The sequence below is a fragment of the Lissotriton vulgaris genome, chromosome 5, assembly GCF_964263255.1.
Source record: "Lissotriton vulgaris chromosome 5, aLisVul1.2, whole genome shotgun sequence".
NCBI classification, from domain to species: domain Eukaryota; kingdom Metazoa; phylum Chordata; class Amphibia; order Caudata; family Salamandridae; genus Lissotriton; species Lissotriton vulgaris.
This window is the reverse complement of record NC_141693.1, coordinates 356,897,954-356,914,419: the sequence shown is the minus strand read 5'-3', so window position 1 is coordinate 356,914,419 and position 16,466 is coordinate 356,897,954. Positions and strand designations below refer to the sequence as shown.

Genomic DNA, 16,466 nt, shown 5'->3' with positions numbered 1-16,466 from the left:
ATATCAATTGTTACCCAATCTGTCTTCTTTATTGACTTCCTGTCTATTAGCCTGATATGTTCTTCTCCATGTCCTTCATCCGTGGTCATGAGATATAGACGTTCTACTTTGCTTGTTATCTCTTCCTCCTCTTCTTCTGATCCCCCCGACGAGCTCCTCTCCGTCGCATCCATGTGCCTTACATGTTTTGTTGTTGATTGTCTTGGTTTTCCTGGCCTGCCACGTTCACTTTTGAATTGGCCACCTTGGCACATGGTGGCAAAGTGGTTGCTTCTGTTACATTTTCTGCATGTTTGACCAAATGCTGGGCATGGTCCTCGGTGGGGAAAGTCCAGGCCGCATCTATAGCATTGGGAACTTTGTTTCTTCGGCGCCTGTTCCTTGTGTCCTCCTTTCCAGTTCCCTTTTCTGCCTGTGTCCGTAATTCGATGTATCTGTTCGCCCTTTCGATCCATCTGTTTCGATTGTACAATCGCTCTTGCTTCTGCCCTCGCTAGGTCAAGTATTTTCTCTAGGGTGATCGGTTCTTTCAGTAATCTTGTGCGAAATTCCGTGTCTCTGCAGCCTTCTATCATTTTGAGACGAAGTGCCTGTTCATTGTCATATTTTTCAAATTCGCAATATGCTACCAGCTTTCTTAGCCTCGTTGCGAAATCATCCATTGACTCTTCTGGCTGCTGGTATGCCATGTGGAACGAATATCTCTCAAAATCAACATTTCTTTGCGGGTCAAACTTAGTCGTTAGACACTTTTTCAACTTGTCATAAGTTTCTAATTCACTTTGTGGGAATGTTATAAGGAGGTCTTCCACCTCATCCCCCACTAAGTTTAGCAGTAGATCCAGCTTCTTCTCAGGTACAACATCAGTCGCCTTCAGGTATCGTTCAAATTTTGTGATCCACTTTTCCCATCGGATGCCCACCTGTGGCTCCGATACAACAAAAGGCACTGGTCTGCGGAATTGTGTATTCTGACTCTGCAGTTTTGTGTCTGGCATTTTGACTCTTTTGACACTTATTGATTTGTTTGATACCTCGTATGTTCCTTCTTTGTTATTCTTATTCTTCTTTATGGATTCTTGTTCTTCTTTGTGGGGTGATACTTTGTCCCCCTTGTTATTATTTCCTTTTCTCTATTATTTCCTATTTGGGACAGTCTTTCTTCCTTTTTGTTCACTTTATTTCTCTTTGTTCCCTTTATTATTGCCTTTGTCAGCGTTTATTTCTTCTTTACTTTGCATTCGGCGCCTCTCCTTTTGTTTTTCGATTTTGCCAGCCTTTAAAATGGCCGCCCAACTTTCCTGCTTTCTTATTGGCTCTTTCGCCTGACTTTAAAATGGCCGCCGAGACTCTCGCGAGACTTCTAGGCCAATCCGAGCGCCGCCTGACTTCAAAATGGCCGCCGCTCTGAGTCTTCGTTTGATTGGCTCCTGCGCCTGGCCCCAATATGGCCGCCGAGACTCTCGCGAGAGCTCGCGCTGGCTCTGAGCTCCTTTAAACTTCGCGCGCTCTTCGCGCTAGCGCTTAGCGCTTACCAGCTTTCTTGCTCGTTTCTTTCACGGCGGTTGGGGTGGGCTCCCACGTCGCCGCTGAGTGCTGGACGGCGCTTCACTCTTCCCTCTTCTCCTTGGCTGCAACGCGATCCAGGGTGGGCTCCTGGCTTTAAAATCGCGACTTCTGTGTTTCTGCACGCAGGGACCGGATCCGCCTCGTCGCCAGTTGTCAGATCCCCGACGATCAGTAATCACTCTGGACACGATGGGGTAGGTGTACCACAGATTCTCCTTTATTACAAATGATTCTTAGTCTGCCATTACACGTCTGTCCTCGTCCTCATCCTGCAGCATAATCCCCTTTCCTGTCCACCCACAGGAAGTGGTGTCCGGTGACCTGGTCACCGCCCTGTGACCCACAGGGTCCTAGTGTCCGGCGTCTCTGCCCTGGTCATCACAAACATTTAGTTGAGGAATGTGAAATTCAGTATTTATCCAGCAACTTAAGGCTCCCATTATAGGAATTGGGCAAGAAAGAAGGTTTGGGTCCTGTATCTGAACTGGCTTGGACCACTCAATTATACTCAACAAACAAAGTAGCCAGACAGATTTATTTTTTGAATTTTCGATACCACCCAGCCTATCAGTTCTGGGGGATCACCTATTTTATTTTAGTATTTTTATATATTTTTAGAAAAACATTTTACCATTTGATTTGTATATTTCATCAAACAGACAGTCATCGAACAGTGAAAAATACATACAGACAAATAAAGTGTGCATAAATATACAAGTGTTCAAAATCCATACAATCAATACTATCACTTTTTTAGAAACAACACCAAAAACAATTTTATCAGATACCTAACAATTATTCCACGCTAGGAACCAGTCCTTTTTATTAGGTACAAGAAGACAAGCGGACAAACAGTTTATGAGCACTGCCTGCCTGTCTTACTGAACCGGGAAAAAGGGAGTAAATTATAGGATTGCAAAACTAGGGATAACAGAATGTATTGATTTTTAAACGACCCTAGTGGCACCCTTCTTCTTTTTCCCAGGCTTGGGGTTAACGCGTTTCGAACCACAATCCTCAGGACACAGACTGGATGGAGCCGAAACTGTAAATGATAATAATGATGGAAATTGGTTTAAAAATTGTGTGGAAATATTAAAAAGTTAAAACTCAGACTCGAGACTCAGTGAATGGTATCAAAAAGTACCTGAACATGGCACTTGAACGTCACTCTTGTGTCGTTGCAGTTAGAGGGCCTCGCGAGTACCGGAATTCTGTAACCGGACAACAGTACTGATAAATACCCTTTGCTTGCAACAGATGCTACAGCGTTGTATTAGGCTAGCTAGACATGAAAAAGAGCGTACCTTCGCATCAGATTGCCCATATACTGGCTATCAGAGTGTTTTTAAGTCTCCCGGTTACAAGCGGCCCCTTTAACTAAGTCTCCCTTGCTCACGGCGTGCTTATGCCAGACGCCGCCCGTGAGCAAACAGAGCAGGTCGCTTCGTCCAAACAGTAAGTTTAAACACTAGTGACAGCGCCAATATGTGTTCATTTCTGCAGCAATAACGAGCCGGTAGACTTAAAAACACTCTCCGCTATTTTTCAGATAAACTTGCTTAAGAAATCTGTCAACGAACTACGAGGTCGTTATTTAAATTTGCAGATCCATGGAAACTTCTCCACCGATTGCGTAAACGATGCAATCTGATGCGAAGGTAAGCTCTTTTTCATGTCTAACTAGCCTAATACAACGCTGTTGCATCTGTTACAAGCAAAAGGTATTTATCATTACTGTTGTACGGTTACAGAATTCCGGAACTCGCGAGGCCCTCTAACTGCAACGACACATGAGTGACGTTCAAGTGCCATGTTCAGGTACTTTTTGATACCATTCACTGAGTCTCGAGTCTGAGTTTTAACTTTTTAATATTTCCACACAATTTTTACACCAATTTCCATCATTATTATCATTTACAGTTTCGGCTCCATCCAGTCCGTGTCCTGAGGAGAATCCATACTAATATTGTGGTTCGAAACGTGTTGACCCCAAGCCTGGGAAAAAGAAAAAGGGTGCCACTAGGGTCGTTTAAAAATCAATACATTCTGTTATCCCTAGTTTTGCAATCCTATAATTTACTTCCCTATCACCGGTTTAGAAAGACAGGCAGGCAGTGCTCATAAACTGTTTGTCTGCTTGTCTTCTTGTACCTAATACAAAGGACTGGTTCCTAGCGTGGAATAATTGTTAGGTATCTGATTAAATAGTTTTTGGTGTTGTTTCTAAAAAAGTGATAGTATTGATTGTATGGATTTTGAACACTTGTATATTTATGCACACTTTATTTGTCTGTATGTATTTTTCACTGTTCGATGACTGTAATAAAAATAATAATAATAAAGACATTTATAGAGCGCATGGAAAATAGTACGCCATCTCGGCGTGTCCCCGCGCTAAAGAAGAGGCGATAAAATCATAAGGGGGGAGAAGACAGTACGAGGCAAGGGGCATTAAGTAGGTTATAAGGAGAACAGATGAGTTTTTAGTTGCCGTCGGAAAATGGTTTCTGAAGGCTCCATGCGGAGATGGCTGGGAAGTTTATTCCATGCTGTTGCAGCCGCCACTCTGAAAGACCGACCTCCCATTTTTTCTCTCCTATAGCGGTGGGTCATAAGCATGCCCATACCGCTAGATCTGAGTGATCTGCGTGGTTCATACCTGGTAACCAGACCTGTCAGATATCTGGGGGCTTTATTCCAGATGATCTGATGACATATTAGGAGTACTTTGTACTGTATTCTTTTTTTCACTGGGAGCCAGTGGAGGGCATCCAGAGTGGTTTTAGAGTTGGCTCTTCGAGGGAGTCTAAGCACTAGGCGGGCTGCCGCATTTTGCAGTATTTGGAGTCTTCCAATGCTTTTACAAGAAGCTCCCAGGAAAAGGACATTTCCATAATCGAGGCGTGACGTTATCAGTGCCTGGATCATAGTGCGCCGGGCCTCCAAAGGAAGGAGATCTAGGGTTTTGTTGAGAGTCTTTAAGACTCCAAAACACTTGCCTACGAGACGGTTAATGTGTGTCTCATAAGAGAGTGTGGGATCCATCCATATCCCTAAATTTTTGGCTTCAGTACAGTCTGTTTGATGATATATACAAATCAAATGGTAAAATGTTTTTCTAAAAATATATAAAAATACTAAAATAAAATAGGCGATCCCCCAGAACTGATAGGCTGGGTGGTATCGAAAATTCAAAAAATAAATCTGTCTGGCTACTTTGTTTGTTGCCCATTATAGGAAAGCAGCGCACAAGTCCTAAAAAAAGAAGTGAGAGGACGCTGACGTCACGACAGGAAGTGACGTCACGAAAGGTGGCTTGCACCATCAGACTCATTGCCTCCCCTCGCTCACCCCTTAGATGCGATTGCATCAGAGAAGCCAGCGCGTGAGCAGCGTTCTGAATGAGCTCCGATCTCGCCCCAGAGAGGCCAAAGAGTGAATGTGTGGCTCCATTTGCTCCAGTAATCGAGCTCTTGGTAAAATAAGTGGGGGGACGCCGTCCACCTGCGAGGTACCCCGACTCGAGCCCTGTTAAGGAAGCATGTTTTGGGTAGACTTGTTAGAGGTTTAGTAGACTAGTGCATAACATCAAAATAACATTCACGACAGGGATAGCTCCCTAGGTTAGGTTTTAATTGTCTCTCATTACCATACCCCCGTAGGGGGTTTCCCATCTGGTTAAAAAATCACTCTCACCCACTGGAAATTCCAGTGGCATGTCTCATCTTTCAGTCCTTACCCATATACTGGCTATCAGGGTGGGCTCAACGCTGAGCCACAAGACAGCTATTTTGATTTTTATACAGGGGGATGGAAATCTGTTCAATACAATTGCCTCCAGGGTTACACAAAAACGTATGTATTATGGTTTCTTGTGGTAAGATTAAAAGCATAAAGGTGCTACCATCGGACCCCAACATCTCACAGGTCTACATGTTTCAGCAATTTTTAGTTCCAAAGAAAGTCAGTTTTTTTTCCAAGACAGTGACCCTAAACTCCTAGGACAGGTAATTAATCATGTACAAACGGTATTTCTGCAGTTTTGTTCTAGACAAACATATTACATGCAATTGTCTCCTAAAAGGCATGCATAACAAACAAAACCATATGAGGCACTTCACTTCACCTGCTCTACCTTCACCGTCTCGCTTGACCTCTTCTCCTTCACTGTGTACCTCACATAAAGGCATCTGTGGGCTGAAGGAAGACAAAGATATGAAAAAATATATTGCATGTTAATGACAATGCAAAAATCACAGCTAAAATCTCATACAATGGATAGCCTTGTGAACACTGCACACAAACGTGTTTAGAAATAGTGCACACACACTGTATAGAAAGAGAAACGTGTATCCCAGTAAAAAATCATATGACTAAATTATTCTTAAACATTTCACACATTGTATTTGTGCTATACAGTGCAGCACACTTGAAATGTGTGGAATATTTGGAGAAATTAAACCATTTATTGTGTTTATACATTAACGATTTAGAAAGTTACATTAATCATGGGAATGTGGATGCCTCCAAGATAGGTACCAGAAATCTCCCGGCATTACTTTACGCAAATGATTGTGTCGTAATGTCTAGAACTAGTGTGGGTTTGCAGAAGCTTGTGACCAGGTTTAATGATTTTATGAACGGACTGGGTTTAAAGACCAATATAGGGAATTCTTCTTACACGGGGGTTTGAAATCCCCATTTTACAATCATGTTTTATTAAAAATGAAAAGCTGTCCTATGTCCCTACTTTTCTTATCTGGGAATCCTGTTTGACCAGAAAAGCACCTGGCACCACATAGTTGAAACAAAGATTAGTAGTATCAATCAAAACCTGGAGGCGGGAACCAGATTTACGAAAAAGCTAGGCTCAAAACAGATTAATACAATAATTAACATCTATAAGGCTCACTCAAGTTCAGTCACTTTGTACGGGGCTGGAGTATGGGGTTCCTGTAACCCGGTGGGACTACAAAGAGCTGAGAACACCTTCATGAGACGCTTGCTGACAGTCCCCAATAGTCTTCCTGCTACTGTCCCTCTCAGCGAACTTTGCCTGATCCCTTTGTCCTTCCGTATACAAATAGCACCGACTTTACTGTGGCACTCCATCTGGCGAAGGAAGAACCAGCCCTTAATTGTAAAATTATCTTAGACTGTTTTAAACTGGACTACATGTCGAAGATACCTTGGCTCAGCTATATAAAAAAACAGAGTCACTTGGGTTGGAACTCTGTTTTTATAAACCAGCTAATGTTACCAAGATACCAAAAGCAAAACTGAAAAAAGATCTCCTAACCTGTCTAAAATCAACTAAAGAAAACTCAGAGATGGTAAAAAAAGAGCGCCTCAGAACACTCGCTCTTAGTACGCTCTTCAGCTGTTGAGCAGTATCTCTTTTTATTTTAGTCATACCAAATTGGTTTATCTGCTTAGATTCAGGTTTGGTATTTCACATCTTTTGGTCTCTTATCCCAGCAAAGCGTTTTGTGACGCCAAACTGTATCTGTGCCCTTGCAATTCCAAGTCAACTCAGAGCACGCTCCATTTCCTTTTCTTTTCTCAACTTTATATTAAGCCAAGGCATGATTTTATCATCCCTCTCCTAAAGTTTTTAAACATTAGGACGTTTTGGACAGCTTTATATAATCTCCAGCTTTTAAATGATGAATTCACGTGTCTAATGATTTATAGATACATCTCTTCATCTGTCCGTTTGTATGATGTTGTTGGGAAATGATTTTATTTGTTATAACAATTAATCTTCTTTAGATCCTATGGCCCGCGGGACAGGGGTTTGTTATGGACCCATTACAGCCTGTCCCTATTTTATGCTGCTATTTCGTAGAAATGTTAATTTATTGATTATTACTATGACATTCGGATTATGAATTATCACTGCTGCGAAACATATTCATTGTCTGTATCACGTTTTTTTTAAATTCATGGGCTTGATTTATGAGAAATGACACATCGCTGAGTGAAAACAGCACTGCGTCACTTCTCAGTGTGCACTTCTTGCGACATACCTGATGCATCATATTTAATGTATGACGCATCATGTTGCAAGGAGTTACAGATACGTCAGTTTCTGATGTATCTGTACGCATAAAAGTGATGCATTGCTGGAGTGTGTCACAAAAGTGACGCAACTCCAGCAATGTGTCCTTTCACATGGGGCAAGCCCATGTGAAAGGGCCTGCGTCAGTCTCACGCCTGCTGTGAGGCAGGCGCAAGATTTTGACGCAACGGCGTCCTAGAAGTGGCGCAGTGAAATCTCATAGATTTCACTGCGTCACTTCTACAAGGCTTTTTGCGGGGGAACGCCCCCTCTGCATACATTATACCTGACGCAGGTATAATGTAGCGCAGGGCTTTTCAAAGTGATGCATCTGCTTAGATGCGTCACTTTGTAAATAGTGTGCAACAGGAGGCACGTTTTACGCTGCCGATGCATCACAAAAAGTGGCGCATCGGAAGCGCAAAACTGACGCAAGGCCTCATAAATGAGGCCCCATGTTTTAAATGTTTTTTAGGATGCATTCTTTTATGGCTGGAAGTCAGCCGAATAAAGATATTTTGACTGACTGACAAACCATCTATTCATGTTAGTGCTCACTTATTGAGGACATTATTTTTCTCAGCAAAGCATAGTCTAGCTATCTTAGTAGTATAGTCTTTGCATTAAAACAAAAAGTGGTGCATAGCAGCGGAAAGTACTGTTTGGCTGAGAAAAGGCCACCTATATGAAAAATATTTTTTTGAGCTGGAAACTAAATACCATTAAAAGAGTTTGAGCTGATTTGCATCACTATGTGTTCCTTTGCCCTAATCAAAATCCTTAGTAAATCTGTCCCTGAGTTTCTGTTAAGAAAGTTCGGTTGTCAGAATACAAAAAGCTGTTTTTTTGATGAGCGACCGTATTATGGCAGGAATTTCGACTCTCACATTTGCTTTACTAGGGGGCCCCTTGCAAGTATCTTTCTCCATGCCTTAAAACTTCTCTGGTCCTCTGGGTTTCTCCCTATCACGACAAGGTGGATTCCACCAGACCTGCCTACTCACATGGTGCCCCTGTGTGTCACACGTTATCTGCTCCCTTCCCACCTTTACACGGTCACACGAATAACAGCCTATACCATACAGTGGCTGGCAAGGCGAGCTGGAAACCATTGAAAAGAGTGGATTTCCAGCTTGCCATTTGAGGCTGTAAGCAGACAAAGTCAATCAAGGGATGAGAAAACACCCAAGACACCAGCAGACGCTTCAGCAGCCTTATGTTTTGGGCTTTTTTGGGCAGGGAGAGATGGTCAATGGGGGCAGGGCATAGAGGCATACATGCTGCTAAGATAATGCTCAGAACAAAGCCCCACCCCTCCAAGCCTCGCCCCCTTCCCACATGGCACAATTTTTTCCCAAGTTGCCAGGTTTGTTCCACAGGGCAAATAGCATAGCTGTGTGTATACATTTCCCATTCCTGTGGGATGCTCCCTGTGTCTCGTGGGAGGACACCTCGGCATGTACCACGCCTGCTTTGCCTAATTAGACTTTTCTGTGGGTTGTCCCCTGCCACACCTTCCTGGACTTCTCAGAGCATTATGGTTTCTCATCTGCCCCTCCGCAGTGGACCTATTAGACCAAATACTATGCTGGCTCTTGAACCCCTTCGCCGCGGGGCAAATTCTGCTGCGGTGCAAGTGGGGCGGGGGGGGGGTTCGGGGGCATGGCGCTCGGGTACTCATGACGGCTCCTGGCCATCATATATCACGGTGGGCGTGTGCATTCGGGCGGCTCCTGGAGGACACAACCACTACTTTTCTCATGCATCCAGGAGCCTGTAAATCTAAACACTTGCAGCAACATAGATTGAGGAGTCTCCGCCATACGAGGGTAGCACATTAACACTTGACAAATGCTGCTCTGGCTGGACTGGCCATTAGCTCAGACTGACTAATGCTGGATTGGGCATTAACTCATTTAAATACACTGGGCCAGGCAGGTGCATTCAAGGGGTTTTGCTTGTCGGGTCCATTCAAAGAGTTGGGACTGGCCAGACACATTCAATGGGTTCGGGGTGGTCAAGTACATTCAAGTGGGCTAAATCCACATTTCAGCCTCTGTGCTGAATATTCGTGCACATGGTTGCATATCTCATACTTTACCACGCCCGCAATTATGTATTAAGTAAAATATATGCAACACTCCGACCTTGCTTCCAAACTTCATTCACAGGATATAATATTTTGTCCCGAAATATATTATCCTTTAACCAGAAATCCTTCAGTCACACTTACATCTAATAATCAGGGATTGTGACGAGTAATATTGCTGCAAATAATCTGCAAGCAATCTGCAAATAATCTCTGTGACACCCTTCTTTTTCTCATAATTGAAGCCCTGTTTGGCTCTAAAATAAACTTTTTTTATGGACGTTGTATTAAACCTAAACACAAGATTTCTCTGCATAAGGTTTGTAACAACACCCATGTTAAAAATAAATTAAAGGAAAACATTATTTATAACAGTCTGTTGAAAAAATAATTCAAGGTCACAAGGACAAGACTTTCTTCAGAACAGAGTTGGCTCTATGAGGGGGCTTCTCTGAAAGGCTGGGGTACTGGGCCAAAGCCCACTTTGCCCATGCCTTAATACGTCTCTGGGAGCAGCACAGCAGAAAGGATCTTTGACGTAGAAGGTAGAAACCTATAATCTTGGATTAATTATTGTACTATAAACATTGTTACTACTAAGGATCACCACCCACTGACCTTAAAGATAGTTTGAAGAGTGTACAGGATGCCTTCAACTTTACTAGGTTTGACCTCAGTGGTGCATATCATCTGCTTTACAAAACATGGAGATAGGTGGCAAACAGTTTTTCAAACTCCCTTTGAGAACTTTGAGTGACTAGTGATGCCCTTTTGGCTATGCAATTACTAATGGCCCGTCATTTTCTGAAGATTCTTGGGTTACATTCTTTCAGACATTCCTAACCACTATGTGGTAATATATTTGGAAGACACCTTGTTATTTCCAATACTTTTAAAGACCATAGGAATCATGTATCAAGTAACAGGTTTACCAAGACTTCAGCGAAGCTATTTTTCTTGAAAACAATAGAAGTGCAAATTTGACAGACAGCAGATTAAATAACTAGACTTTCTCTTGAAACCTGAAGATATATATTCATGGATCCAAGCTCAATTTATGCAATTCTTGAGTAAACCACTCATACAAGTGTCAAGGATACACCATCTTTCTTTGGATCTTCACATTTGTATGCATAATTTATTGCAGATGTTTCTATACTTACCAGCAATATTAAGTAAATTCTCAAGATAGAAGGATTCTGTTGAGACCATTTGATCTTTCCAAGAACTCAAATGTTTCTGTACAAAGGCTCCTATTTAACATCCAGTTTTTTCTAAGAATTTTGTGTAGGAATCGATGCATCAGAAAAGGCAATAGGTACTCTTCTTCTCCAGAAGCATGATGGTGATGTTTTAGAATGTCCCATTTGCAACCTTTCTTATACCTTAATTTCATGCACGCATAACTATTCTCTTCTAACTGGAGACTTCTGTCCATCAAGCAAACTTACATAGAGTAAAGACATTTTGTCAAAACCTTTCAAATTCCGAAGTGAGCACAGCATCTTATAGTGTCTATGAAACTTCCACTGCTAAAACAGTTGTCAAATCCAGTGAGTTTATTTCTTTTCTCAGTATGACGTCTTCATTACCTGTATACCAGGCTCTAAAAAAGTACTTGCTGATGCCTGTCTTGTCAGTATTTTCTATGATACAGCAAAATTAAATACCAAGTCATCAAGTAATGTAAGTATTTAAATCTTTGATAAATAAGGTTAAAAAAAGGCTCATGAAGACCATGATCCATTAGAATAGGAATATTTACAGATCCACAACCATTGATTCAATGTGATGGTTTTTAATTTTCTCTTATGGCTTTATTAAGCCTCACCAAAGAACTCCAAGAGGATATCTTTAAAACGTGTCATGATTGTACTATATTTGGACATGGTAGGGTTGCTTCCCCCTTAGATGCTGCATTGTGGCCTTCAGCAAAGACAGATTTCAGTGATCAGAGATGTGTGTCTTCATGTCTCTTGTGTGCGTAGGCAAATCGTCAACATGATAAACCAATTGGGTATTTTTTTCCTCTTTCGTACCTCCTGAACCAAGGCACTCCATATCAACCAATTTTATTGATGATGCTTTTCCATCTAAATGATACTGAGTCATAATGGTTACAGTTGACACTTTTTCTAAAATGGCTAATTTTTCCCTGTTGAAGAAGTTACCATCTGCAAGGGTCAAAGCTCATCATTTTATCTCAGAGATTTTGATCTACGTGGATGGCGAGCTGTCATAGTCTTGGATTGAGGCCATTAGTTAATCACAAGTTTTGAAAGCTCTTGTATTCAGCTCTAGCTTTCAGAGGGTGGTGTTTTCAGAATTTCACCTTCACACTAAAGAATAAATCGAGTGGAAAAACCATTGGTTGGAGCAATGGTATAGCAATGTTGTGCAATGAAATTGGCTACAATACCCACCAGAGTTTGCTTACAACAACATTCTACCATGATGCCAGCGTTATATTGTCTACAAAGGTATCTGTTTAAAGCTTTGCAGTTTGTCCTCATAGATCCAGTGTTCCTTGCTGCTGCAGAATATTTACATTATTCGAAAGAACAAGGCCACTTTGTATCAGAGAACCTTCACACAGCAAATATAGCCATGGATAAAGGCACTAATCACCACAGAAATCTATGACCAAAGTTTATTCCTGGAAATCATGTTGGATTTCTTCTCAATTTCCTCCACCACTTTTATCAACCTTGAAACTGATGCCTCATATTTGATATTTGGGTCTTCAGGCAAATAAATCCAGTGATTTAAGGCAACTTCTTACTTGGAGAATGTATCTACTCTTCTAAGATTCTCTATGAATACCTATTGTTCCTGACCATTTTCACAGAAATGTTCCTGCTCCACCAACCATCATGGTAAAAACGACACCCAGAATTCGCAGTAGAAGAAATTTGTGACTTTTATCATTTTCAAGCAAGAATTAAGTTCTTCATAGATTGGAAGTCTCTTCTGTTGGTGCACCTTTTTAGGTCTCGCCTGAGCCAGCACGTGTACTGCTCTGGGCGAAACATTTAGTAGGGCTCTGAGAAATGCTACTTTCCGGCGATCAGTTTGCTAGAACGCGCAAGAGCACGCTCGACGTGCACAGCTATCGCGGCTTCTTTTATGAAGCGCTCATGAATGCTTTTCCCTACCCCCAGCTGGCATGCAGCTTCTTTGATCCAGCGCGTGTGAATGTGATGAAGCGCTTGTGAATGGTTTCCCCTACCCCCAGCTGGCATGCGTCTTCTTTGATCCAGCGCGCGAGAATGCTTTCTCCTACCCCATTCTTTTTCCGACTCCATTTTCACGCACAGCATATTTCTTGGGAATTGTGTAACAGTTTATCCTTGTTATTATTTCAGCACTTCTTTGTGCTCGAATTTCACTAGAGGGGCGACGCTCCTGCATAATCCCTCTCTAATGTTGGCACACCAGCGAACCAAGAGACAGGGAACTGAAGAGATCTCAAAATGTACAAGTTTTGCCAGTTAGAGAACTTGAAGCTGGTACTAAACTCAGGTCGTACGAATCCACATCCAACAATTTACCTCTGCCGGAAGCCATCATGACAGTGCCTACTCCTCTAGTCTTTGTGGTAATTCAATGGCTGTGCGATATCCACTCTCAAACCACAGAAGTTTTAAGACCAGAGTGTAACAAGAGAAAACCAAGGAGTGTGCGTGAACTAAATGCAGTGCCCACTTGACTTGAAGGAATCAGCTGTTATCATTCCAACTCTGCAAAAGGCTTTAATTAAAAATCTGCAGCACCAAACAAACCATGAAACCACCTGAATCCGAACTGGCTTTGTAATAGCAGGCACGGGTTGTTACTCGTACTCCTGGGTGTATCAATCATCCGAAATACAGAAAAAGATAAAGATTATCTTCTGCTAATCGTTTTCCCATAACCTAACTATATTCCTCATGCATCCTGGTGCGTTACGCGCTACCTTCCAAATTCTGTCTCAGACTTGCATTTAATCTTGTGCCTCACACTTCTCTCATTACAAAGGTTGTGTTCACATCAATAAAGTTACGCAGCTCGACTGGGGCCTGCGACTTTCATTCTACTCGCAGTTTCTTGTGGCCACTGCATGTCCCGAATGAGATAGGTGAGTTCCTCTGGGTACGCATGAGCTGTTGGACGGGTCGCCGGACTGACCCTCATCGGGGCTGCTGGACCGCTGAGTTCTCCTCTATTCCTTCAACTCACGCTGCAGGGGGCAGCTACGTGTCAAACTCTTTTTCCCAGGATGCTGCTCAACTCAACTGCTGTAAATTCCAGTGGCGGTTTTTGCCTTAGGGCGTCGGGGCTCCGCCCCCGTTACTTTCACCCCCAGGGTCACCATTAGATAAAAGGTATTTTTTACACTTTTTCATTTTTTTAATTTTAAACAATGTATATAGTATTTGCCGAGCGGACGAGCTCACAGCCCTGAGGTCTGTGATGTCATCAGCTCGTCAAATACCATAGCCTCGAGGACCAGTCTCCACCCCCTGATGACGTCTGGGTAAAGTTTGCCCCGGGCGCTTCAGGCTGAAGCCCTGTAGCACCAGGGGCTTCATGTCAGTCAAGGAATGGAGACGATGTTCACCCCCACCCTTTCCCAACTCGTCACAGGGGGGTGGTCCCTCCCTGTGACGAGTTGGGAAGGTGGGATCGAGGCTGCAGGCAGGCAGAAAGCAAAGAAATCAAGTCTGCGCAGTTTGTCATCAGTATTTCTGAAGACACACTGCGCAGACTCGAGGTGTCTGCTTCCCGCGCTCCTGTTAGTTGCAGGACGGTGTGAACGCCATTTGGAGCTCCAGTGCCTGTGCTTTACTGGCAATGGCAGTCGGGAGCAGCTGCAGCATTCAAAGTTTAGGCACTGCTGGTGTGCGTCACCATTATCTAGAGGCAGGTTAGATGGTTCGCTGCAGCCCCAAATCGGTCAGTGGAGCAGGCACCAAGTCAAGGTAGGTGCGTAAAAAAAGCTAAGTGGTTGACGCATTTCCAAATAAATTAATAATCACATTATCACAGTCAGTAACAAAGCATAATGCTCTGACAGTAACTCTGTAATGTTAAATCGAAGTCCGTACTCTGCCTCAGCAGTACAACCAGCAGCAGCGAGTTTAGTACTTATTTTTAAAATTTCAACACTGTTGGAGGAAGTGCTAACTCGTGCTTGGGGTAGAAGGGGAGGTGAGGGGTATCAGAGGGCAGATATCAGAGTTTATCACTGGGCCATAAAACAGCCACAGTGATTGCACATTCCAATCGGATGTCGACTTTTTCAAAATGTTTAATGTTCCTGTGGCTAAATAATTGTGCTCCATAGATTGCTGCTGCTTGCACCTGCTTTCTTTTATAATACAAAATATCTTTGCATTAATGAGTAAAAGCATGATCATCATCTTTTAAAAGACAGTACGTCTTGGTTCGTTTTTGGAAAACTAATTAGGCAACAGCAGCTTTTTGGTGAAAGCATCGAATCCTATGAATGACTGTGTTAAGTTTCTAAAATCTGGGCACATCAATTTTCGTCTATTTGTCTTTGGGCACTGTCACTGTTAATCATGTTAGTGACAACAACAGATTGAATGAAGTGCAGTGTGCTTTTGTTTGGACTCGGGAGGGTTTTGGTGTAACTGGCAGCATGTTGCTGCTATGTACATAAACCAGAGGCTTAACTTGCTGCGAGATTTCTTTCCAGGCCTGTGGAAGAAATTGAGCTCGTGCTGTGAGGTGTAAACCCTCTGCTTGGTGGTGGTGGGGGGAGCGGGGGTCAGGTAGGAAGATAGCACTAGTCAGTGGTCATAAATCAGCAGCAGTGATTACATGTGCCAGTCTGCAGTCCTGGCCTCAGCATTTGTTAATTAGATTTTACTTCTAATGTGTTCCTGCACATACATTTTTTGTTGCACTTTTCTGAACTTCTTCAAGCTCAGTCATGGCCTGCATGATGTTTTAAAAAGATCTGTCAACCATGTACTGGAAACTGCTTTATTTTGTTTTAAAATCTTTGTCCATCAATAGATTGAACATCTTTTAGAGATGTTGACACTTTCTGTGATTTGAAAGCATTGCTTGAAACCGTATTCTGTATTTTCATTAAAAATTAAAGTCTGTTCATTTTGGAAAACTTGCTAAACAGCAGCTTTTTGGGTGAAATCATCCAAACCAATGAAGGGCTGTGAAGAGTGTGTGATGTCCATATAATCTTGCCAACATCGATTTTTGTGCACAAGTGCTGTGTGGCCTTTGTGTAGAGGGTTCTGGTATCACTTAAAGCATGTTGCTGTGCACAGAAAGCAGAGCCCGGACTCTGCCTCAGCAGTGAATTACTTGGCTTGGTGCATGAAGTATTTCTGTTCAGCTTTGTGGGGGCAGGGCTGGATCCAGAAGAGGGGCAACTAGGGATGCTAGGATTGTTTGCAGCATCAACCCAAGAATGCAAATTAAGTTGGAGAGGGTGACTCTTGGACCACATTTTGCTGTTTAGTTCAATAAGATGTTCATCCCTCACAATGAATCACTGTCTCCTGGCCATTGGCCAGTCAGATCCTTGAAATAGGTGTGGTAACTGGCATCCAAGTTCGAGGTCTCTCCCACTGAGAAACCCAGGGCCGGTCCTAGCCATGGGCGGTATGGGCAGCTGCCCAGGGCCTCGCGCTCAGGGGGGCCCCTCCGGCGCCGCCTGCCCCGCAGTTGCGGGAATAATAAATGATGATGGCCTGGGGAAAAGCGCTGCGAAGT

At 42.9% G+C, this 16,466-nt stretch overlaps 1 protein-coding gene across 1 annotated transcript in view; it reads right to left on the bottom strand.

The window, feature by feature from the left end:
- Positions 1–16,466, bottom strand: part of LOC147710895 (alkaline phosphatase, tissue-nonspecific isozyme-like) — a 380,338-nt gene that overhangs the window by 302,639 nt on the left and 61,233 nt on the right. The window contains exon 2 of the mRNA XM_086921666.1: positions 5,699–5,769. The gene's annotated coding sequence lies outside the window, so the exon portion shown is untranslated. The remainder of the gene's footprint in view (positions 1–5,698; positions 5,770–16,466) is intronic.